Source organism: Rousettus aegyptiacus, unplaced genomic scaffold, assembly GCF_014176215.1.
Source record: "Rousettus aegyptiacus isolate mRouAeg1 unplaced genomic scaffold, mRouAeg1.p scaffold_m13_p_10, whole genome shotgun sequence".
Lineage (NCBI taxonomy): Eukaryota > Metazoa > Chordata > Mammalia > Chiroptera > Pteropodidae > Rousettus > Rousettus aegyptiacus.
The window spans coordinates 59264401-59291619 of NW_023416285.1; the positions used below are offsets into that span (position 1 = coordinate 59264401).

The following is a 27219-nucleotide window of genomic DNA, read 5'->3' on the forward strand; positions in this document are numbered from 1 at the left end:
GCCCTGTTATGTTTGACTTGGCTTGCAAACAACTTAGCTATGTTAAATGTGTTTCTTGCCTACCAGTGAATGAGTAAGGGGAACCTTCCAACTCTGTTGGGCTTTGATACTAAACAGCATATCCCCAAGAGCCCTGCTGCACCTGATGTGTACACAGAGAGCAAGAACAAGAATAATTACAATCAGGCTTCTGCTGGCTGTGCTTAATATCAAGGAGTCAGCAGAGTGCCAATCAGTGCATTTCTGCACAAGTTTATGATGGGAGCTTCTTTTTATTCACAGCAAGATGTCCAGTTTGTGGGAAACAAACAACACTTGGCATGCCTTTCCAATCTGTGGCATCCTCACTTCAAAAAAAAAAATCACAATAAATTGGGAGTGAAAAAGTGTTTTCCTGTAGTGTTAAATATGAGGAATGTCTTCAAGATGTTGCACTTCGGAGTTCTTTGTGGTAAGCAGGCAATCTAGCTGAAGCAGCAAAACAATCCACTCTTATGAATTGTTTATGTGTCATGGTAAAGGTCTAAGCCAAGAAGCATTTTGTGTTGATGGAAAACTTACGTGTTCAGTGTCAGGTGCAAAGTTTTCTGTGGAGACTATCTTTATACATGTCAAAATAAGAACGTCTCTGTTGGTACCATAAACTGTTTTAGTCATAGGAACACTAAATGTCTGAGAGAGTGAAATGGTTTATTTTTTAATAATATACTTATGTAATAGAGTTCAGGCTTATTATTCTTGGTAAGTAGCTGTTAACTATTAGATTAAATTCATTTGGTGTAATATAGAAATGTTAAAAGTAAATTTAATTCATAAAATTTTTAAAAAGATGCAATAATTTTAAGATAACTTAAAAGTATACCAATTTTTAATATGTACTGAAATAACTAAGAGGAAGTTATTTAGAGAAGGTGAATTTTCCTGAGTGCCTTTGGAGTAGAAAAAATAATTTTTTGAATATGCTTTCCACTTGTATACTTACAAGTGTGTGTGTGTGGCGAGGTAGTGATGACAAGATGTTTTTTTAAAATAAAAATCAAAAGTTCTTAGTATTGTATCAATACAATTGTTTCCTATTAAAAATTATTCCTTAAATTAGCTAATTAAAATGATAAACATTTCTTATCTCACATGATTCTGAGGGTCAGGAATTTGGGGGTAGTTTAATTGAGTGGCTCTGGCAATGGGCCTCTAAGGAGGTTATAATCAAGATGTCAGCTAGGCTTGTATTCATCTGAATGCTGGAGGATTCATTTCCAAGATGGTTCATTCAACATAACTACTGTCTGGAGACCTTAGTTCCTTACTTGCTGTTGATAGGGTGCTTCATTTTTTTCAATACAGATCTCTTCATATGGGTGCACATATATCCTCATGACAAGGCAGCTAAATTCTCACAGAATAAACAGTTTAAAAGAGAGTGTAAGACAGAAGCACTATGTCTTTCATCAGCTGGTCTTGAAATTCACACTATTGTATTCTTAATATCTTATTGGATAGATATATTAGCTTTATCCAATGTAGTAGGACCTGTATAGGTAGGTCATGAACACCAGGAAGTGGAGATCCTTTAGGGCCATTTTGAAGGCTAACTGTCAGAGTAGGTATAAAGGTTTTAACAGGGGCTTAAGATCCTTTCATATCGGGGGTTATTTGTTTTGACATAGACTTAAGATGCTTTATGCTGGTCCACTGGACCTAACTGTTTTGCTGAAAGAAGAAAAGCAATAATCAATCCTAAACCAGTCTAGGTTACACAAAGTATTGATTATACTGCACTGTCTAAATAATGACATATAGCTCTGGTTTCCTCACATTGTAAAATAACTATCTCTCTGCGAAAAACACAATATTGACAAATGTTTATATGATTGAGGAATATTTTATATAAGATTGTTGGAACTATAGGACATACTGTCTACTGTTTAGACTATCTTCATTATTTTTAAGAAAAAAATAACCACATTATCTTTTGACTTATATGTATTAATAAAAGAGAAAATTTAAGCAACAAGAATAACTGGTAATGGCCACAAAGCTATACTTTTATTTTTGAAACTCATAACACAAAGATGTAACTAGTTAGTAGATTGTCAGAATAGCTAAATATTTGCTATAAATTTATAGTAAAAACAAACAAACAAAAACAAATAAAACCATGCATTGTGTTTAAATCTACTATAATCAAGAGAACATTTTTTAAAATCCTCGAACACATATTTTATTCATACTACAACCACAACTACAAACATTACTTTATGAAGTTTTTCTCTATAATAGTTTCCCTTTTAGTTACTAATATTTATAAGTTTCCATTTCTCCTAATTTGTTTTTTATATATTTAACCCTTGCAACTATAAAAATTATCTTAACAAAATATTATTTTAATAAGTTATCATATAATCTCAGAAATTTATCAGAGTCCTTCGTTTCTTGGGTTAGACATCTAAGAATTAGCGTATAAATGTTTTATTTTATTTTTTTTGTGTATAGAATTCTAAATGTTTTTTCAGTTAGATCTTTTTTTAAATACATATTTTTTCAATTACCATTGACATACAAAATTATATTAGTTTTAGGTATATGACATAGTGATTAAACATTTATATAATTTACAAACTAATTACCCTGATAAATCTAGTACCCATTTGACACTGTACATAGTTATTACAATATTATTGACTATATTCCCTATGCTATGTTTTATATACCTATGACTATTTTGTAGCTGCCAATTTGTAGTTTTTAATCCCTTCCCCTTTTTCACCCAACCCCTAAACCCCTTCCACCTGGCAAACATCAAAATGTTCTCTGTATCTATGAGTTTGTTTCTATTTTGTTTCTTTGTTTATTTTATCCTTTAGATTCCACATGTAAGTAAAATCACATGAGATTTGTCTTTCTCTGTCTGACTTCACTCAGCACAATACCCTCTATGTTCATCCATGTTGTTGTAGATGGTAAGATTTCATTCTTTTTCATGGCTGAGAAATATTCCATTGTATATATGTACCACCTCTTCTTTATCCATTCATCATTGATAAAAACTCAGGTTATGTTCATATCTTGCTATTGCAAATAGTACTGCAAGGAATATATGGATGCATATAACCATTCAATGCAATGTTTTGGGTGTCTTCGGATAATAACCAGAAATGAGATTACTGGGTCCTTCTTTGTCTCTTCTTGTAGCCTTTGTTTTAAGGTCTATTTTGTCTGGTATAAGTATTGCTACCCCAGCTTTTTATTTGTTTATTTGTTTGTTTGTTTCCATTTTCATGAAATATCTGTTTCCATCCTTTTTAGTCTGTGTGTGTCTTTGATCTAAAATGAGTCTGTTGTAGGCAGCATTTGTAAGGGCCTTGTTTTCTTATCCATTCAGCCATGCTATCTTTTGACTGGAGCATTTAATCCATTTACATTTAAAGTAATTATTGATAGATATGTAGTTATTACCATTTTATTATTCATATTTTTTCTCTCTTCTTCTTCTTAAAGAAGCCCCTCTAATATTTCTTATAATAGTGGCTTGGTGATGGTAAATTCTTTTAGCTTTTTCTTGTCTTGGAAGTTCTTTATCTATCCTTCAATTCTGAAAGATAACTTTGCTGGTAGAGTAATCTTGGTTTCAGGTCCTTGCTATTCATCACTTGGAATATTAAGTGCCAGTCCCTTCTGGCCTGCAAAGTTTCTGTTAAAAGATCAGCTGGCAGTCTTATGGGTAGGTAACTAACTGCTGTTCTCTTGCTGTCTTTAAGATTCTTTGTTTTTAACCTTTGGCATTTTAATGATGATGTGTCTTTGTGTGGGCCTCATTGAGTTAATTTGTTTGGGATTCTCTGTGCTTCCTGGGCTTATATGTCTATTTTCCTTGACAGGTTAAGGAAGTTTTGTCATTTTTTCAAATAGGTTTTAATTCCTTGCTCTCTCTCTCTCTCTTCTCCTTCTGGTATCCCTATGATTCAAATGTAGATATGCTTCATATTGTCCCAGAGGCTTCTTAAACTATCCTCATATTTTTGGATTCTTTTTTTCTTGTTGCTGTTCTGATTGGGTATTTTCTGATACCTTATCTTCTAAATCGCTGATTTGATCTTTTGCTTCATCTAAGCTACTGTTGATTTCCTCTATTGTATTCTTCATTTCAGTATTGTATTCTTCATTTCTAACTGCTTCTTTTTTATGGTTTCTATCTGTTTTTATTTTTCTATCTTTGTTAAAGTTCTTACTGAGTTTATCTAGTTTTCCATTAAGTTCACCAAGCACTCTTATAATTAGTGTTTTGAACTTTGCATTTGGTAGATTGCTTGTCTTCATTTTGTTTAGTATTTTTTTTTTTTTCTGGAGCTTTGTTCTGTTCTTTCATTTGGAACTTGTTTTTTGTCTCCTCATTTTGGCTGTCTCTCCGTGTTTATTTCTATGTATTGAACAGGGCTTCTAAGTCTCTTAGTTTTAGTAGAGTGGCCTTATGTAGTAAGTGTCCTGTGGGACCCAGTGGCACAGTCTCCCTGGTCATCTGAGCTGGGTGCTCCAGGTATGTCCTTTTTGTGAGTTGTATGTACCTTCCTGTTGTAGTTGACTCTTTATTGCTGTTTAAATGTCAATGGGAGGGACTGACCCTTGAACTGATTAGTTGTGAGGATTGGCTGGTGATTATAGTGGAGAAGCTATTGTGCCCAGGCTGATCCTATAGAACAGGATTTACTTTAGCAGGGCTCTGGTGCCTGCCCAGTCTGCCTTTTGGGTGTGTTATCTTTGGATGAGGCCCCAGATGCTGCTCTAGCTTGGTCCAAAGCTGATCACTGGGCATGCCAGCCTCAGGGATTCAGGAGGGGGCTTGTTACAGGCCAAGTTTTGCTGCAGCCTATGTCCTGCCAGGGTCAGCTGACGTGGGCCACCAGGCAATCTACAGATGGTTGCTATGCGGGTTGGCCTTGGAACTGCCTTGAAAGGCAAGCCAAGAACCGAGGCTGGCTGCTGCCTGTGCTGGGCTTGGGGACACTCAGGAAGAGGTTTGGGGTATGTCATACCAGATGCTACTTGCCTGAGGTTTGTGAACCTTTGAGAAATTTTAAGAAAGTCCACAGCATGAACCAGATAGGCTTTTTATATGGAGAAACCATTGGAATGGCTTGGGTGGGCCCACAAGTTGAGGGGTGGGGTGGGGGTGGGGTTCTCAGGGAATCACCAGGGCAGGGTGACTAGTGTAAGTCAGGATGATGGCGATTAAGATATGGTGGCCACCTGTGCCTGCATACTGGGAGTGGGGAGGGCTGAACAATGCGATGATGGATTCTGCCAGCACAAGCTCTTTCTCCAGCCCTTGCCCTGAAGCTAAACAACTAAGTTTCTCCCTGTATCTCCCTGGTTCCTTTAAATCTGCTGCCCCAATGCTGGAGCACACAGAGTGTGAGTCTATCAGTGAGTAAGTTCATTGAGTGGGTCCTTTAAGAGGAATACTTGGGACCTCCAGTCACTCTTTGTCTTCCTCCGCCACAATTTCTGCTGGCTTTCACACCCAGAAGTTGTGGGAATTTCTCCTTTTCTGGCAATGGAACCCTAGGCCGAGGAGCCTGATCTGGGACTGAAACCATTTGTTTCTCAGGAAGGACCTCTGCAGCTGAGATAACCCTCTTGATTTTTAACTGTTATACATGGGTTTGTGACAAGCCCCTCCAGAGTCTCTGTCCCTCCTTCCATTCTTGAGGTGACTTCTTCTATGTCCTTAGTTTTAGTACTTCTGTTCAGCTAGACTTCAGCTGATTCTTGATGATTCATTGCTCTGTAGTTTAGTTGTAATTAGATGTGGTCATGAGAGGAGACAAGCACAGTGTTTATCTACTCCACAATTTCACCTTAAAATTAGGGTTTAGAGGTTTTAAATAGTGAGTAGCTGATCCAGGACTAGCACTAGAATGGTTCTGACTCTAAATAGAGTTTTCACACCTCTATTAGGGATTTTTTTTTTCATTTGTATTATACAAACAATTTTTACACTTGGATTATAGAAAGAGGTTAGGCTAATCATGCTTGAAGATATTGTGACATTATTTATTGTGACATTATTTCTTAAACTTACATTGTTTATATCCTACTTTATAATATGTTGCACTTTATTTTATGTATCTAATTTTGTATTAACATATATAAATAAGTTATATTATTATTTATATAAACTAAAAATGCCAAAAAAAAAACCCATTAAGTTTTACAAGTACAGTGATAATCCCTTCTACCACTCTATACTTCCTCTTTCTAATTCAGTTTTGCTCCAAGAAGACAGCATGCTGAATACCTTTAGATTTAAAAAGGATTGAAACTTACTGACTAGATCTTTATGTTGTAAAGAGGAGTTAGGGAACAGGTGTAATGGTGTGTTTCTGGAAAAATTGCAGAACAATCTGATTTTTCTTCCCTCCCTTTTCTTCTCTTACTAGAGGAGGATAAATTGAGAATAAAATATCTGTATTACTTTGGGAAAGAGTCTCACAATATAGCAACTCTTTAGAGAGGACACAAAAATGGCCTAACAACCTTGAAAGTGTTCTTTTAAAGTCTATTACATTTTGAAGTATTATTTCTGGATGGAAAGCTTTTTTCTTGCTTGATAGCTTTGAATTTCCAATATTGTATGTGATTGCTCGCCTTAGTGTGCAAATTCAAATTTCAAAAGACATTTTACTTTTCTTCAAGAACTTTCATGTGTTTTGCTTTTGTTTTAAAGTTGGTTTTATTTCTAGTTGGAATATGAGCATTTTTAGAACATGATTTTAAGGTGTTTAGACTACTTAAAAATTTTTCTCTCAATATAACTGATAATAAAATTCCTTTTTAATTGAAGAAAATGAAAGTTTAAAGTAAGTTACTATATTTTATGACTTTTTACATTTCTCATTACCTTAAAATTAGTTACCTGTTGAAGTTATTTATTATAGATGCAAAACTTTTATCAACAAAAATGAATATATTCTAAGATATTGTGATTTTGATTTGAGTTTTACTTTAAGCCTTCTTTTTTCCTAGAGGAGAGTCGAATATTTCTTATATGTTAGATAAATCTGTCTTGTTCAATGCTTTGAACCTAATTAATTCTAGAAAGAGCATTGAACTATTATAAGTTGAGGATTTTCTGCACTCCAAATGTAACAATTAAGATTGCAATAGAAAGAGGATACTTTAGAATATGCAGTGTCTGAATCTGGTTAGGGTTTGTATAGCACTTTCTTCTTAATGAAAGTTACTTCAAATGTAGCTGCAGATAGTAAGGAAAAGAGAATACAATTCCAAATGTGGCTAGGGTCATAGCTGGGAGACAAATCTTATAAAGTCTTGTAGGCTCTAGTAGGAAATTTTGTCTTCAATATGATAGCATTGGAAAGCCATTAAATATTTTTAATTAGGGGATGAAATTTTCAGGTTGATATTTTTAAAGATTATTCTGAAGTTGTATGTAGATGTAATTAATGGGCGTGAGTGTAGCTGAGGAAATTAGAAAACTATTGCAGTATTTCAGAGAGGAGATGACAACAACTTTGACAAGGATGGTGGCTACGGATATGGAGAGGAGTGAATACATTCCTTAGGAAGTAAATGCACAGAATGTGGATATGGATTTGGTATGAGGGAAGAAAGAGATGCTCAAGATTGCTTCCACAGCTTTTGTCTTGTATAAATGGTTTTCTGGTTATATAAGTCATTGAGATGTGGCTCCCGAAAATGACAAGGCTTCTTTATATTTCATAGGAAGAAACCTGAAAGGCTCTATACCATTAAGGTAAGAGTAGTTTTTAACATTGTTTTATTTTGACAAATTTTCAAACTGTACCTGAATTTTTTTGCATAATATATGAGAAATCCATAGGTGTGTAGGTTATACTTAGGGAGTTTCTAAATTTACCTTTAAACTGTATTGACTAGATTAGTCCAGGTACACAATGACTTTAAATATTTTTTTCATCAAAGTAACTGGCTACTTATCTTCACTGAGGCTTAATAATCATTCTAGAAGTGGCAAGCAAATCTTATTAATTATTTTTATCGTATTTTTTAAAGCACATAATGAAATTCAGAAGGTTGCTAGACATAATTGCTGCTTATAAAGTCTCCATTAAAAGTGTTTTCAGAGCAAATGACTATATTTTAGATAGTATTATTTTTAATGATCTTGACATATGTGGGTGGGTCCTATCTTTAAAAGCAGCTCCTTTTACATTCTCACTGTATACCACATCCACCCTTCCCCAATAAAAATGAGCACAGCACTCAGGAAAAAAGATTTGTTAGCCATCTCTTTGGACATTTTTGTTCTCTTGCCACCCAGGAAGGAATGGAGCGGGGACAGGGAAAGTAGGCAAGGTTATAGAAGGAATCATAACTCCCCTTTACTTTTTTCTCCCTCAGGAATTTCTTTCCTCTTGATAGCATCTACTGTTAAATACTTCAGTAAGGTATTGAAAATGAAAAAAAAAAAAAACAAAAAACCTATTATTTGACCCCAGTATGAAGAATCTTGAGGCCCACTTACATTGTTGAAGAGAGAGGAATTAGTAAATTAGGACCATAGAGTCTGACTTTATTCACTGGGCTCAGTACATTATTTTTCAGATTCTTCTTTACTTTTTCCCTTAGAAAGGCTGACTTACCCTTTAATTTCAACCATACAATCATTTGCATATGTTTCATTTCTATCTAGTAAAAGGCTGAACTAAGTTATTCTCTACTTTATGGTTACTGTTCAATTAAGTACTTCTCCAGGTTGAGTCCTAACTGTACCACTCACTTTTATTTAGAAGCTATTCAAATCTAAAAAACCTTTGAAATCTGATTTGGTGGCTTCCCCTTGCATCATCTACAAGTTTTTCTAGTTTAAAATCAACCTCTGATATTCAAGTCTTTAGCACCAGCTTCAAGCTGAATATTCTTTTTTTTATTTTTTTGCATCTATATTTATACAATTACTATTTGTAGTAAAACGGAAAAAGTAATTAACAGGTGGCATCCAAATTTGTCTTAGGAAAAATATCTATATTTATTTTGTAAAACTTGGGTAAATATTTATAAATAGAACAGGAGTCCAAAAAATGTGGTATATCAGTGAGACTGTTCTACAAATTACAAGATAAAAGATTTGTTTCTTGCCTCTAGAGAAGGCATGGTAGAGGAAAGAACAGCAAAAAAAGAAAAGAGGAATTAGTAAGCTGATGTAAAATCATGTTCATGAGCCCAGGCATGTAACCTCTATTTGTGGCACTTAGTTTCAGTACCCCCACTCCAATAAAAACAACAACAAAAATGAAAAGAAAAGGAAAAAAAAATAACAGAAACGGTAAACACAAAAACTTGAGACACAACCTGGGTGAATGTACTTATTGGGAAGTGATTTTAGTTGTCCAATGTGAAGAAATAAGGAGATGAGAAAATGATAAATAACAAGGCAATAGAAGAAGCATCACTATGTCTATTAACTGCTATGGATGGAATCCACCCATGTGGAGACCCTCTTAAAACTCTCAAAATGTTCCACTGGAGGACGAGGCTGATGGGAAAGCTGTGGTGTCACTGAAGCCCATCGCCCATTCATTTGGGATTGTCTGTGCCTCCTTCCCACTTTACCCTTAGCTTTCAGAATTTTCCCACTTTACCCTTAGCTTCCAAAACTGATGCCAGAGACTACGGTTCCTTTCTAAGGCCTGCCTTCTACTCCAAATCTTGAATAAAGACTACTGAAATCATAATATGTTTAATGTGAAGAAATATTATAGGGAAATTGGTTAAAAGATTGAATTTTTTTAGGATGTCTCAAGGCAAGAGATTAAACTTTCAAGGATGCAACATGTGAAGGAAGAGAAAACCATGACCTAAATAAGTTGCAGAAACTAGTAGAAATTGATGGGAAGATTCTAAACTGTGACAGACTAAAAGATTGAGGTTCAGATCCAAATTTCACTAGATCTCTGAGAGGCAGGAGATCTTAACTTGAAACAATGAATCCTACGAATTCCAACGTAGGATTCCTATGAACCAGACAAGTAACATAAATTATTGAAAAAATTTAAAATAAAAGGTATCTCGGTATTTCATTTTATTTTATCATTAGCAGCATGAATTATTTTATTCTACTTTATTTTTTTCTTTTCTCCAAAATGCCTGTCTTTTTGTCTCTTTCTCTGTTTCTAATTAGAAGCTGTGGGAGTTGTAGAGCCCTGAAGATTGCATATCTGTTTAAAATGGATAGCTACTACTAAACTCAAGTAGATACTGCTAAAATAATCTCTGCAAAATTAGAGAATCTTTTCCTTTTTTTCCGTTTTTTTTTTCTTTTTTTCTCCTGTTATTCTATAATATATTCCCAGTAACTAGTACAGTGCGTGGCCCACATTCAGAGAGCTCAGCGAATATTTGCTGAATGAAAGAACATATTGGTTACATGTGGGAGTGCAGACATAATGTTATCAGATTTTCAGGTTTTTTTAAATATGGAAACTGGGAAAGTGAATTTTTAGCTGAGACGTTCTGATTTTTAGATGTTGGAAACCAATTAAAAATGTTAAATTATTCTATTGGTCCCATCTTGTCAGATAATCAAAATATACTGAGGAAGACTGTTGCTTACCACCTATGCTCTAGATTTTAATTTGATTTTCTAAAGGTTCATGTGTGTGTTAGCAAATTTGGCACCCAGTATAACCATCCTCAGACTTTTCATAATTGAGGATCAACAGAGCATACCTATTAAAGTCTCTAGTCATTTATCTTCACTTCTTATAGAACTTCTTAATTCACAATGATTTTGAGGAGTTTTGTATATACATAAGAGTTTATATATGTAAATATATATAATGAATATAAAAGTTTTATACAAAATTATTATATGCGTGTGTGTGTGTGTGTGTGTGTGTGTGTGTGTGTGTGTGTGTGTATGTAATGTATGTATGTATTAGGGGGTGGCTAGGGACAGGCTATGCTGGTTCCAAAGCTTTCTCCAGCAGCTGTTATATGATTCGGATATATTTTGAGTCTTGTATTGCCAATATCTAAAAGCTTTCTTGAGGTTTTATAGACAAGCTTTTAAAATTATTTTTCTTCGAGAATTTTTCTCCTAGTTCTAGTTTGCTTTGTTGTCATTCTTTTCTGAACATCTAATGAGCTTGCAATCTTTATTACTCACTTGTATATAGTCTCATTATACAAATTGTGAAACTATTTGTTCATATACATAAATAGTTTCATAATTTATGAATATGAACAAATAGTTTCACAATTTGTTCATATTCATAAATTATGAAACTATTTATGTATTTTTTATTTAATAATAGTTAAAGTTGCATATAGGTTAGAACTATTTTTTTTCATATTTTATGCAACATCTACTACAGCACTGGACTTATACAGGTGTTCAACAGTATTCTGTCAAAATGAGTGCTATCAATATCTGAACAGAGGGAAACATAACTTTTCAGAACACAAAAACTTTTTTCCCCCATTTGATTTTTTCATCACTGTTGGAAGCACGCCCATTTCCCATCGCTCTGAAACATGAAATTTTATATTAGCCTTTGCTTCTTGAGTTTTTCCTCCTGCATTTATTTCAGTTGAATTCAATTTCTTCATTCTTCTTAGAGCTCGAGTCTGAATAACATCAAGCAGAAAATTTAAAATTAATTTTTGATAGATTATCTTCTAAAATTTTCCTTTTTGTGTGGTGTAAAACTATAAAATAAACTTTCTAGGTTTGACTAAGTCCTCATCTTACTTGAAATCCTATAGTGTCTCCTTATCAATATCTGAATGAAACTTGAATTATGAACAATTTAATTTCCAGTCTTCTTATTGTTATTCCTTTCCTGTTTTTCCATCTTTAACTATTAGCCTGGTATCTTTGAACCAAACAAAATGGCTAGTGAGGAATTTTGGTTTCTGTGTTCAAGCCTCTTTTGAGATTTAAATATAAAATTTTTTAATTTTCAACAATAAAATTAATTATTGCCTGATGAGAACACCTGAATTTGCATGACCGTTGCAGTTGTCTCTCTGCAATTGACATGGGAATTTACTCTATAATCTAAGCCACTTATTAATTTTTCCACAAGAAGCTATTGTCACAGAAGCCATAAATACTCTAAATCCTTTTGATCACCACATTCTTTCCTTGGTGCAGAACCACATAAGAAGCCAACTCATAATCAGAAGGTTGCTTGGTAAATGTGGGATTAAAACAAGTAGCTTTAAATGACTCAAATATTAAGTAGGATGAGTGTAAGATTGCTTCTGAGCAACTCTTTACACTTACAAGTCTTTCCGATAGTGTGTTCTGAAATCTGGGTAGGTAGAAGCTGTAAAAACTGTCATATTAAAGCTACAGGCAAGTTCTTTAATGGGGAAAGACTTGATTATTCCTTAGGAGCTAATTATTACTTCATTCTGAGAAAGAAAAAAAAAAAACTCCTAAATGGGTATAGCAAGAATCACTTATGAATTATATATTGTTTGGGGAGAAAAATGTGATGTAATTATTTACCCGAACAAAAACATTTTGGACTGTGAAGCTAACTGTACTGTATGCTAATATTATGATTTTGTCTCTACTTGTGCTTAGTGAATCTCTCCTAGCCTCGATTTTCTCCTCAGTTAAATGGGGACAGTAATATTTGGGAGGATTAGAACAAATAATACAAGTAAACCTCTGAATTATGTCTCACCTCTAGTAAGTGGCTTAGTATTAGTGATAATGATGTACTATAATATCGCTGCTTTTAAAAAAAAATATTTCACTTACTTGACTGAATTGAGACTACTCTGTGCCAGACTACTCTGGATTTTTGTTTTTTTCCTGGAGATGTGGGTACTTTGGAAAAAAGACAGTGGAATGAAATCTAAATCCTATTCTTACTGCTCGGAATACTATGTATAATGTATATGGTTGCAAGTGCAACATGAAAATGCCTGTTGATTCTGCACATGATTAACCCAGATGGATATGGTAATATGTACTACTATGTCCTGATGTGTTTACCTGTTTCAGGAAGGCAGTTTTCCTGAATTAAACTTCCCACCCATAACTACCTTGAGTAGAGGAAGATTCTGGAACAGAAAATTAGAAGGTGATCTTTCAAGCGATATGGAAGGAAATTTTTTTTCTTTCTGCTCTGACCAAAGGACTTTTGAGTGTCTAGATGTGGAGGTGGGTTGGCATCCTCTTGTGTGGTGGTGAGGTATAAATTAGTCACTATCCCACAAAATTAGGCTGGATTGGGATTAAGGCCTATTGTGATTTTGGAAATATTGCTGACTTTTAAAATTCATTCTCCCTTTTTTTCACTGGATTTGAAGTGTTGGGCAAATGGTTGGTCAGCTACACTACATTTCCCAGTTCTTTTTGCTGTTAGATATTGCCATGTGACTGAGTTATCTCTAATGGAAGGTGAGTAAAAGTGATATACCCCACTCACAGGCCTGGCTTGTAATTATAAGCCTACTAAGCATTTTGCCATGTTCTTTTCTCCTTCTGCCTGACTAGTATGACAATAGCCAGAGATCTTTAAACTTGTATGGGATGAAGATGGCAGAGTCAGCATCACACTAATGCATGAATGGCTGTATGGAGAAAAGCTGGAGTTGGCCTGGAGCCCCTTTTATGTGAGAGATGTATTTTTAAACCACTGAATTTTTGGTATTTGTTCAACCAATTTGCCTATCATAACCAATTCAGAAATTAATGTTTGGGCAGTGATGTCACAGGCTGAAAAGTTAGAGAAATATATTGACATTTATTAAATCTATCTCTGACTACAACTTGGAATGTAGACTGCATGCTCATATAGTTTTAGGTGTAGCGATTGGAAAGAGCTGGAGCATTTATACTTGTTGGCTGCCATTCATTGTTTCAAGTAAGGTACTGTATTACAAAAATTGGCTGGTTTATGCACAGAGAGTAAAGGGAAGAAAGAAAATTCACAGATGAAGGGCCTCATAGGATTGAAAAAGCTAGCTACTTCTGAAACCCATACAGAAAATAAGATTTTAAAAGGCTTCAAATACAAAGACCCAATAAGATGTCTAAGTTAAATTAAGGTACTTAGCCTTGCAACAAAAATCTAATATCTTCCCACCCAATTGTTTTAGATGTACTTAAGTAGTTGTCAGTAAGTCCATACATGAGCACACACACACTCGAACACACACATAAACCACATAAACACATTCTTCAGAGTAGTTAAAAAAAGAGCAGATTGAAAAATAATGTCTAGGAGATTATTTTGGGTATGGCCACTGGCATTTGGAAGGGACAGGAAATAAATAATCCAAAAACTTAGTTCTCGAGGGAATTGTAATTTCAAAGAAACCATAAATCTCACGAGAAAGTTTTTTGACTCTTTGATCTGCAAAAAGGGCATACACTCAGTGCGCATTACAGATGTGCATGGAGGTTGACAGAAAAGGAAGAACCTCTCAGAGGGCAAATCCAGGGGCCTCTGAGTATAGTGAATAACAAAACTTCTCCCAGAAAGCAGAATCACACTACTCCGGGGGTCTCCTCTACTGCCAGTGCAGGGCCTTACACAGTGCTCACCCAGCAGGAGTGCATTGTTTCAACAAACCATGATTATAGCATTTTGCCAGTCTTCTCTTAAAAAAATTTTTTTTAAGTATTTCTTTTCTATTTTGAGCAGTTTTAGATTTACAGAAAAGTTGAGCGGCAAGTACAGAGAGTTCCCTTATACCTCTTCAATGCAACTCCAACTCCCACAATTTCTCCTATTGTTAATATCTTCCATTAGTGTGGTGCATTATTATAATTGATGAGCCAATGTTTATAAATTATTAACTAGATTCCATAATTTTTATTAGGACTCACTCTTTATGTTGTACATTCTATGAGTTTTGAGAAATGTATAATGACATATATCCATCATTATGATGTAATACAGTATAGTGTCACTTCCCTGAAAACTTCCTGTGCTCCACCTATTCATCTCTTCTTTCCTCCTTAAACCTCCACCCACACTTCTGTCCCACTCTAGCCTCTGGTAATTACTAATCTTTTCTTTTTTTATTAAATTTATTGAGGTGACATTGGTTAATAAAATTATATAGGTTTCAAGTGTACAATTCTACAATACATCATCTGTACACTGCATTGTGTTTACCATCCAAAGTCAAATTTTCTATCACCATGTATTTGATCCCCTTTACCCTTTGTACCTCCCCCCTATTCCCTCTGATAACCACTAAACTGTTGTCTATGTCTATGAATTGTTGTTTGTTTGTCTTATTTGTTTGATGCTTTCAGTTTTATATTCTACATATGAGTGAATCACATGGTTATCAAATTTTTCTGTCTGATTTATTTCTCTTAGCATGATAATCTCAAGATTCATTCTTATTGTCACAAATGGCAGTATTTCATCTTTTTTTTTTATAACTTAGTAATATTCCACTGAGTATATGTACCACATCTTTTTTTCAATCATCTATCAAAGGATATTTTGGTTGTTTCCATGTCTTGCAAACTGTGAATAATGCTGTGATGAATATAGGAGTGCATATATCTTTATAGATAAATGTTTTCAAAAAAATTTTTTTAGGTAGATACCCAGAAGAGAGATTGCTGGGTTATATATTAGTTTATTATTAACTTTTTGAGAAACCTCCATACTGTTTTGCATAGTGGCTGTACCAATTTACATTCCCAACAGCAGTGTATGAGGGTTCCTTTTCCCCTACAATCTCTCCAACACTTGGTATTACTTGTCTTATTAAAAGTAGCCATTCTAACAGGTGTGAGGTAGTAGCTTATTGAGCCAGTAATTTTTTTACTGTCAGAATAGTTTTTCCTTTACTAGAATGTCATACAGCACGTAGTTTTTTCAAATTGACTTTTTTTTACTTAGCAATCTGCATTTGAGGGTCTTCATGTCTTTTCATGGCTTGATAATTTTTTATTTTTTTAAGCACTGGATAGTGCTCCATTATATAGATGTACCACAGTTTGTTATCCATTCACCTATTGAAGAATATCTTGGTTGCTTCTACATTTTGGTGATCATAAATTATTCATGTGCAGGTTTTTACGTGGACATAAAAATAAGTATTTGACTCATCTGGGTAAATACCAAGGAGCATGAGTACTGAATCATACTGTTAGAATACGTTTACTTTTGTATGAAACTGCCAAACTATCATCTAAAATGACTTTACCACTTTACATTCCTACCAGTAATTAATGCTTCTGTTTCTCCACATATTATCCTTTTTAGCAGGAATTTTATTGTAGTTATTACACTCCATCAATGTATATTGACTAGGGCTCAAGCAGAAAACCTTCATTTTGGTCTCTGTACTACACACACACACACACACACACACACACACACACACACACACAGCATAACTCACCAACAATAAAAAAAAAAAAAAATCTAGCTCTGATGGAGAAACTTCACGTTCCATAGATACTGGACTTTGAAGTGGATACAGAAACTAGATAAGACTTTGAAGTACCTCCTGGGGAAAGAAATGAGTCTATTTTATCCAAGTACATATATTTGATGGTCAGAGAGGTAGACTGTGGAGATAGCTATCTGTCCCTAAGAATTCATCCCCCCTTTGTTACATTATAATTAAAGGTTTGGACACATACTAACCAGTTACATAGTGTTTCGAAACTTTCCTTGCATTTAGGTGTAGTCATGAGACTCTGTTCTTCTAATGGTTCCACTATACATCCATATGAGTAGAAGTAATGTGTGCCATTTCCGAGGTTGGCTACAAAGACTTTCAGTCTTGTCCCCTCATGTTCTTTCTCACTTTTCTTTGTGTTGGAATGGTGGAAACCAAATGTAAATGACCAAGCCCTAGCAATTTGGGACACTGAATTACAGCATTGAGGAAAATTACCCTGTTGGCCTAAATGCTTCCCTGTGGACTGTTAAGTGAATGAAGAATGAACTACTAAATTTGAGCAAAGCTTTGTTCTATTTGTAATAAGAACTTAGATCTAGTTGTACCTACTTTAATACACATGCATAATGGAAAGTGAATTATTATTATTATTTTTGTCCTAGGCACTCATAATTCTACCTGTTTAAAAAAAATAATGGACATGGACAAGAAGCTCATGATCTCGTTCTAAATCGATTCATTTTTCAGTGTCATTGTTGCTCTTAGGAGTAATGTAATATAGAAGTTAAAGAAATTGGCATCTGGTAGTTCCTTTACTACTTATACCTACCTATATTTAAATGCCAGATTTCATTAACTTAGGAACATTTCCTTAACTTTTAAAACTTTATTTATCTAAATAAGGGGGATAATAGTACTTGTTTCATTGGGTTGTTGTGGAAATTAATTAAAATAAGTCATGTGAATACTTAGTATATAATTTAAAATGTAGGTGCTCAGGTAACAATAGCTATTAGCTAGCTCTAAACTCTGTGAGGTTGGATTTTATACCCACATTTAGAGAAAAGTCTGGATGGAGTTTAAAATAAAATAAACAAAAAAAAAAAATGTTTCTGCTATGCTCATAGCCCCTGGGTGAAATACCTTTTGACTTTAGTCAGAGTGAGAAAATGAGGAAGTATAAAAGACAGGGGTTTTGTTTGATTTCCTGGGGGAATAGCCAATTTCCCCAAATACAGTAAAATAATAGTACCTCCCACTGGGCAGAGAGTTTGTAAAGAGAATTGCTTGAACCTCTTCAAACAGGAAAATCCAGCAGTTAGGGCAGATGCCAGAAACAGCATGAAGGGTACCGGTAACACAATGAATTGTGAATGTGTACAAAGAGTTCAGCAACCGGCAACAGGAATGAAAACTGCAGTGAGCATGTGTTGCATGGAAGTTATTGGCAGATTAAGTCTAGAAATCCAACAGCAGCTGAAGCAGTGAAGACAATAAATAGTTTCAATTGGCAACAAATACTTTACCAAACACTTACATACACATAATGAGAACAATACAAGAGAATGTGAAAGAAAATGAGAATGAGGGTTACTGGGAATTTTAAGGAGGTCATAAAGCCCAAATGTCAGGATTAACTAAACTATGCCTTACTGGCAAGGGTCTTCGCAAACCCCCTACATGGTACCAAGAAAGAAAATAGAAGAGTGGAGAAACTAAGAACAATAAATCAAGTCATACTTTAAAATATATATATATATATATATATTGGAGGAGAAAGACTTCTAGCTTCCTAGGTAAGGAAAAATAGATGGTCATATTCAAAATTTAAAAGTTATGCTCTTCACATTATAATTCATTTGCAGTATGCTTGAGATATTCTCAATTAAATTTCTCTTTGTTTTAATTCCCAATCTATAATTCTCACAGGGAGTTATTCTATATTAAAAGCAATAGAGAATTTGGGCCCTAACAAATGTCTAGCTATTATAATGCTGCATCAATGATTAATTTTATTGAGTTCAATCCATCACTTCCTAACCTATAAAGAAAAAGGACAGATAAGCGTAAACAATCAAAGTTGAGTTTAAATCTTTCTCTGATATTCTGCAAATCCAGTGATAGGAAAAAATAAATCAAATTTAAGTGCAGAAAAAAAAATCTATAGGTGAATTATTTGAAGAAGCAAGAATGGTATGTTCTTAAAATATTATCTTTCTCTAAGGAATGTAAACTTTTAGAGGTCAGAGATGGTCTTTGATCTTCTGTTTGTTTTACAGCAGGACAATTTAATAAATGTTTTTTCTTGTTTTAGCTAGTCTGTCTTATCTCCTACTGTTTCCCAATATGAAGCTTCCAGTCCAGGCATGCAGACTGCCCACTCTGTCACATTGGCCACACTCCTTGCTTCTGAACCTAACTTCTGCACTCATACCATTTCCAGTCTTTTTGTAATGGTTTTCATTTTTCTCTTCTTCCTCCCAAATCTTGCTCATTTTTTAGAATTCAACTTAAATCCTCTGGCCTTTTTTCTATTATTGAAATCATATGGCATGTAATTCTTTACCACTTTATTTTATGGCCCTTTAATCATTTTATATATGTAAATCACGTTTTCCAATAAGATGATAACTTCTTTGAGTGAAGGGTGCAGGTCTTTTTTCAGGCACATGGTAGACATTCGATAAATATTTATCAATTGTTTAATATGCTTCATAATACATGGAAGTTAGTCTTAGGAAGTAATTGTACAGAGGAAGACTGGCAAAAATTGATGCAAAATAAAGGAGAGCAGAGAACTGGATGAAAACAAAGTTATATTAATGGTAGCAAATGACATGATTAACATCTTTTCTGGCAGCCTTGCAGCTTGAATTTGATATAAAAAAAAATAATTTCTCCAAAGAACCCAAAGCTAAATTGAATGATGGAATTTAACTCCATAGTGTAAGGCTGTGTTAGTAGATTTTTAAAATGATGACATTTGAGTGCAATTTAAGTACAATACATTAATTTGCCATTGAGCTATTAAACTTCAAGTAAAAAAAAAATCACTGAAGAGTTTGGTACATATAGGTAATTGATTGAAAATCTATCCTGACTTACCCCAATGACAACAATGTTCAACTCACATTACAAATCACCTGTAGTTGTTAATGGACTATTTTTTTTAATTGTGTTAAAAGTATTAATGATGACTGTAAGGGAGCAGAGCATTTCTTATCTATTCTTCTTCAATAAAATGAATTTCTAGTATTTTTTTTTTTTTTAACACCGGCAGTTTACAATAAACTTCAGTTGCTCTAGTTTAAATTTCATCAGAGGAGAAAAAGGTACATTCGGTTGTCTTTTATTTGCCTAATCTTTCTGTCTTTATGAATGCCTTGAGATTATGGGATCAAATTAGTTCAGCCATAAAATGTGGAAATAAACAAGTAATCGGCTACTGTAAACTAATAAAAAGAAAAATCAAGCAGAAATACCTTTTCCTATGAGTTCTAGTAGGCCAGCATCCAAATTCACAGCTCAATTAAAATATGATTTTCTATTTTTCTAAAGGGATTCATGAGTGTTTAGAGACTGTTATATAAATAACATTATGAAAGCATCATAAAGTGAATACATTTTTGAGAAATGGCAAAAATAATATAATCGAATGACATTTAAACATGTAGTAAAATTAATAAAAACACCAAACCCATAGCTAGAATATTTAAATTAATGTTTGACCAATGTGGTCTTGGATTCCATCATCAGAATTACTTGGATGTTTGAAATGCAGATTCCTCGTTCTTGCCCCAGATCTATTAAGTCAGAATTTCTGAAGGCGAATCACAACAATCTAGATCGTAAATCTAGTAGTATTCCTGATGATTCTTATAAATGTAAGAATTAGAAAACTATTAAAATCCACTTGACTTCTTGATTCTTGACTTTCAAAAATATGTCTAGAAAGATAAACATCACACTATTGCTAGTGTTGACTCCTGATTGATGAAGGAGGGTAAAATCTTGCTTTTTAATTATAGATCTTTGCATCGCTTTTCCTCAAAGATCTGGCATCCTTTAGTAATAAAACATATCTAATTTGATGGTTTCTGATACTTTGAGTTGTGTTTTATCTGTGGACACCCCGTCCCCACCCATCTTTTGCTTAAGAGGAACATATTGGGGAAGTTGCAGCAGTGATGAATCCAGGTGTGGTGTTTCAAATCTAGGACTGTCTTGGTAGCCTTAGGTTGCCATAACAAAATATCACAGACTGGGTGACACAAACACTAGGAATTTATTTTCTCACAATTCTGGAGTATAGAAGTCCCAGGTCAAGGTCTGGTAGGGTCAGTTTATACAAAGATTCATCTTTGCTTAGGTCTTCAAATCATGTTGATGAATACCAGGAACACATTTGTTATTTTGATCCCACCAATGTGATAGGGTCTAGAAATGGTTTTGATATTATTTAATCAGGATCTTATATGTCTAAAATTAATTTCTTGGATTTAGATGCCTATTCAATCTATATTTTCCATATGGCCCTTATTAGTTGGCTCAATTCTGCCTTTATGTACTGGTAAGTACTAATTTTCTACAATAGTTTTGTCCTGAACTGCTTACCTAAAAATAACTCTAACACTTCGATGAGCTTTTGGTACAGCAATTGCATAAAAAGCTGTACCTTGTTCCTGGTATAGTCATTACCAGTTTGGTAACTTCCAAATGGCTCGATGGCCTAATATTAGGCACCTGTTATAGACCTGATTTCAAGACTTGCCTGCTTCTTTGAACCTTTGCTCTCTGTCCCCATTTTCCTGATTAGAGTCTCTTAGTCTTTGCTGGTTATTGATATAAATTATAAACTATAGCCTCTTTGTGCACTATTCTTTACATAATCCTTCTCCTCCCCTCAAAGAGCTCTGCCCTAAGGAAATGTCAGTCGGGATATTTCTTCTTCTTCTTCTTCTTCTTCTTCTTCTTCTTTTTTTTCTTCTTCTCTGGAGGATTCATCACGAAGATCAGAGTCGAAGAAGGAAGAAGCAGAAGAAAAGACGAAGAGAAGAAGAAGAAGACTAGCGGCAGGAGGATGCGGGGGTGAGGGGAGTAGGCACGAGTTGATGGGTAAGCCGCTCCTAAGCACCTCCTCTCTCCTACGCCCCTCCTCCTCCTCCTCCTCCTCCCTTTTCTCTTCTTCTTCTTCTTCTTCTTCTTCTTCTTCTTCTTCTTTTTGTTATCTCTTTCTTTTACGGTCTTGGTTTCCTCTTCTTATTCACTGACCACACTTGTTTATCAGGCTTGCTTTGAGATCAAGCACATTCAATGCGTAATTAAAAGAAATTTTGAGTTGTTTCCCAGAGATATTTTGCATGAAAAATATCTGCTTCCATAGGAAGAATATATGTTCTTGAATCATAATCTGGAAAGAAGAATTAAACCCAGTAAGAATTTCCCAGGGCTTAGCAACCTTACATCATTTGTGGAGTGAGGTATTAACGATATGAATTGAGGAAAAAGAAGAAAAAAGATTCATTTGAGAAACCTAGCCATCAGAGACTATCTTTCTCTCTGGGCTAGCATTTTCGGGAGAATGATGGACCTGGTGCCAGTGATTTTTCCTATTTTTGAAAGACAGATGCAAACCTGTATTTATCCCCTTCCTGAGCAGTTTTTACTGTTTGAGAAAGAGATGCTTTAGGTTCCAGCCCATTCTCCACTCTGCATTCCTCAATACACTTCTGGAGTGTAAGAAAGCAAACCATGACTACAATTTTTATGGTTCTTTCATAATATTCCATGAACATTGTTGTAATGTCAGTCTTCTTGGATACAAACACAGCAACAGCATTCCTACTATATGTCCATCTACTTTTTGACTGATAATCTCATGCTTTTACTAAATAATTCCAAATAAACTTACATAGTCATCATACAAAGAATCGTTTTTAAATAAACTTCTCTGAACCCAGACCTGCTTTTCTTTATTTTCCTTTAGTACCAGATTCTGGTCTATCTGACTCCTTTTTCTGAGAAGGGATATTGTTAACCAAATCACTAACAAAAAAATATAAATTCAGTTTTAAAATGGGCTCTTCTGATTTCAAGACCAATTCTATTTTAATGATATTGGGTATTAATAGGTGGGTATTATCTCATTGATTCTTTTGGTGGCAAAGTAAAAACCTAAATTTATAAGCACTTATTGACTTTTTAGGTAGTCATTTTATGTAGCTGCTGGACTCATTGAAGGATGGCAGCAAAACCTCAAACTGTAATCTATAACTGTCTTCAATGCCATCATGATTCTTCTTTCCTGAGGTCTTAATCTAATTAAATTGTCATCACCCTGTTAAAGTATGGTTAGAGGGCATGTTATGAAGTTTAGTTGAAGAGGAAGAGAAAACGAGGAATTAATTATCTGACATAAGAGTATCACAAATTTCTTTGTTGACACATAATTTGAAAGTTAAACTATTTCTAGAAAAGAGTAAGATACATTTTACTGTGAAGTAAAGGAGATCCCATTGGGGAAAATAATCTTTACACATAAATCTAGAATTTAAAGATTCAGATAATAATTTAAATTTCTCTTATTTACTCTAATTTTTACAGAGTAAAGAACTATTGGAAAAATTTAAAAATTATGATGTATTCATTTATATATTTGGTTATGGCACAAGTATAAGGGCTCAGCCAGCAGTAGAATTTCAGAGGAGTTAGTTTTGTTGAATATATATTTATGCTTTTAATTAACTTTGCACAAAATTAAACCTATCTAGAGATTTATACTGTTTATTAAACCAACATTTCTATGAAACTAAGTTATGGACTGGATTTAGTTCTGGATATATTTTAGCCTTTTAACTGCTTAGGTTAGTATCTTGCTAGTGGCCTAAGTTAAAAATAAAATAAAAATAATATTGTTATCACTGGTGATTATTTTATTGAAATTGCTTTACTCTTCAGATTGAAAACTTTGGGAAAATAATTTAATTCTTTAGACTTGGCATCAAATTTGTCACTGGATTATTCTCTAATCACTTTAACCTGGATCACAGCAATAACTTTCTAATTGATCTACTTTTTCCAGTCTCTCTTCTTCAGACATATCTTTCATACTGCTGTCAGCCTAAGCATGCCAACACTTTCTTCATGTCACTCAATTAAAATAATCAATATTTTAATTGAGTAACATTTAGATATCTATAAAAAACCAGGTGGTAGTATTGAAAAGGTTGTTGTGAAGTTAGAGACAGCTGCCAAAGAGATAGTTAGGAGTTATAATTAGAAGAGGAGAATTAATATCAAAGGGATAGGTGTAAGAATAGAAACTAGCAAATTAAATTGAGAAGAGATGTCTCTAGAACCATAGGTTGCGGAATTTTCATCATGACTTGCAATGAAAAATACATTTTATATTTTGATCAGGTATACAAACACACAATAACTCATTTATACACGTATACATGGGCACACGCGCACGTGCGCACGTGCACGCACACACACACACACGCAACCTGAACTTAATATGTCACCAAACAATTCTTATACTTTGTGTGGTATAGCTGATGTTTTCAAGTCAATTCTATTTTATCGTATTAAAAGAAAAACTTGTGTTGATGATCAACTAATTGAGTCCACTAGTAAGTCTTGATATGGGGTTTGAATAATACTTCTACAGAGAAAAGTAGCGACAAGTGTAGTGTCATTAAGACCTGGGATAGAAGAATTTCAAGTAGTGATTAATTAAGAGAGTCAAAGACAGTAGAGAGATTAAGATAATGGTCAAAAGACCTCAGATGGATTTAACTGTCATAAAGTGATAATTAAGGGGTGCCTATTGCAGTGTTGATTCCAGTGGGATAAAGTGGGATGAAACCAGACTGCTAAGGACTGAGAAATGAATAAGAGAAAGAGGTTGCATCCCTAGAAGAGATTTTAAAAAGGCATGTAGATATTGTTAATCTCCATTTCACAAATCGATTCACAGAGGATAATAGATTTATCTAGTAGTGGTAACAGAACTAGAATTCAAACCTAGCTAGATCATACTCTGTAAACCTACTCTGTCTGTATCACAGGAGGAATAGGTGACGGCAGCCTGTGGTGGGATTGATACTTTGCCTCATTTCCTGTGCACCAGTAAACTTTCTCTGTTCATCTAGCCACATCCTTTTTTTGAGCATTTATTAAGAGTATTGTAGTCATTAGACATTTTTCAAATACTACCTTTTATTAAAATTATTTTACATGTCTTATCTGCCACACTAGATTTTAAGTTGCATTTCGGCAGAAATAATGTCCTATTCTAATTTTGTTGGTGATTATGGTCAGGGACTATATATGGTATGCTATTCTATTACTCAAAGCACTTAGTATAATACCTTAGACTTAGAAAATGTTCGCTAAACATTTGTTGAATAAACAAAAACACTAGATATTGCCTAGTTTTTGAAAAGACTGTCACGTTAGGAGTCAACATGGATTGGTTATTTCATAATTAGGGTAATTGGCCACATGTTCTATGATTAATAAATAATATTAAATTCTTCACTATATTTTTCAAGAACTTTATAAACATGTAGTCTCTTTGAAAATATTTTCAAAGAAGCATATTTTATCTTTTTAGTTTTCTTTCTGAAAGTACCCCTAACTCAGTTAAGTAGGACAGTGATTTTTCTTTTTAATAAGTCAAATAATACCCTAGTGCCCTGTTTTTCTACCTTCACCATTCTTTACTACCAGATTGGAGAAAATCTGTTCTAAGAATGAAGCAACTTAGCAAATGTCTCATAAATATCCTGACAATTAGAGCAATTTTTCATTTTGTGTGTATGAAAAATCCAGTAATGATTGGACATATTAAACCTCTATCTTTACTTGCTTTTTTGATGTATTTTATTTTGTTAGTGCTTTTAGAGGAGCTACAAAATATTACAGAAAAAATATACATCTTAAAACTTGAAGTTCAAAATAATTTATCTGCAATTAAAACCTTTGTTGTATGAATTTTGTAAGTTAGCTCTTTCAAGCAAGTCAAGCTTAGTATGGCATCTTAAATAAAGAACAGTGCAACTTTTACATTTGTAGCTCTATTTCTAAGAAATCACCTCTTTTCAAAACTATGGAAAGAAAACTATTGGATACCAAACTTTTATTGAGCAGCAGCATCTTTGGAGAGAGGGCATTATTTGGCTCTAAAACAATTATTTATCAGGAATTTCGTATCCTGTTGATATTGAAGGTATTTTCCATTTTTCAGTAAAAAGAAGAGCTTTCTGTGCCAACTAGAGGAGAGTGGAATATTCTGGATTCCCCTCAGAACTTAAAGGGAAACTTTCACAATATCTGAGCCCTCTGCAAATAAAGGAGGAGGATGGCCTCAAATTCTTTGAAGCAGAAACCCATTTAGGTGGCACCAACCTTGACTTCCAAATGAAACAATACATCTACAAAAGGAAGAATGATAATATCTACAGCATAAATCCAAAGATAATATCTACACCATAAATCTGAAAAGAATCTGGGAAAAGCTTCTGCTGGCATCTTGCACCATCATTGCCATTGAAAACCCAACTGATGTCAGTATTATATCCTCCAGGAATACTAGCCAGCGAGCTCTACTGTTGTGTGCTGCTGCCTCTGAAGCCATTCCTATTGCCACTTCACTCCTGGAACCAGATCCAAGCAGGCTTCTAGAAAATAAGACTTCTGGTGGTTACTGATCCAGAGATGATCCAGAGGAGACATATTTACCTGCCTAGCATTGCTCTGTGTTAACACAGCCCCCCCTCTGTGCTATGTAGAGATTGCCTTCACTTAAAACAAGAAGGAAGCTCATTCAGTGGGTTTGATGTAGTTAGTCCAGGGCTGGAAAATTCTGCACATATGTGGCACCATCTTCTGTGAGCACCCCCAGAGGGTGGGGTGTGGGGCGGGGGGAGGGGGTTCTGCCTGGTCTCTACTTCCACAGAGATCCTGAAGAGATTGAAAATTAACAGCAGGCCACCACTGAAAAAGGCTGTGACCAAGGAGGAACTTTAGGGTGAGTGGACTGCTCCAGCTCCTGAATTTACTGCTGCTCAACCTGAGGCTACAGATGAATATAAGGTATGCAGGTGCCTTCAAGCTGATTCAGCAGTTCCTTAATGGAGAATAGAATGCTCAGCCTGCCTCCAAAGACTGGTCTTCCACTTCCACAGCTCCGGCCACTGAACGGGTAGGAACAACCACTGAGAGGTCTTAAGCTCTTCCTCCACAAACTCTTAAACAGAAAATAAAAGTAAGATTAAAAGAAAATAAACAGTTTCAAAAAAGGAGAAAAGATCATTTACTGAGTTCCTACCCAGTGCCGTGTACAATGCAAGGTTCTTTATATTAAATAATCTTTAAAATTAATTTTTGCCTGTAATTAATACATTGATCTATTATAGAAAATTCTAAAAATGCAAACTGTATTTAGCAAAAAAAATGCTTTCTTTTACTTTAATCTGCCAAACACACTTTTGTTTGCTTAGACTCAAAACTTCTTTATTTTCTTGTGCATCTTCTAGAACTTCTCTTTGTGAGTGTTAAACGTAAAATTGGGTCTTTTTTGCTACAAAGTTTTCACTCTTTTTATAAAATTACACCTCTCCAAAACATTGTTTTACATATCATATTTGTTTGGGATATTTTAGCATCAAAACTGAGGAGGAAAAACGTGATCGTCTTCTAGTCTAAATTGTGTCTGCTTAAAGTTGCAAGTGCTTAACTTGTGCAGATTATGGGAGCAATAAGAAGTGCATGAACTTTGGTATCCTAATAGACTGGGTTTGGAAAGCTAGT

General features: G+C 34.4%; 1 pseudogene; it reads left to right on the forward strand.

Annotated features, from left to right (window-relative positions):
• The first annotated feature begins 5219 nt into the window (after nt 1-5219).
• On the forward strand, nt 5220-26782 carry LOC107514911 (annotated as a pseudogene).
• The last annotated feature ends 437 nt before the right edge of the window (nt 26783-27219 follow it).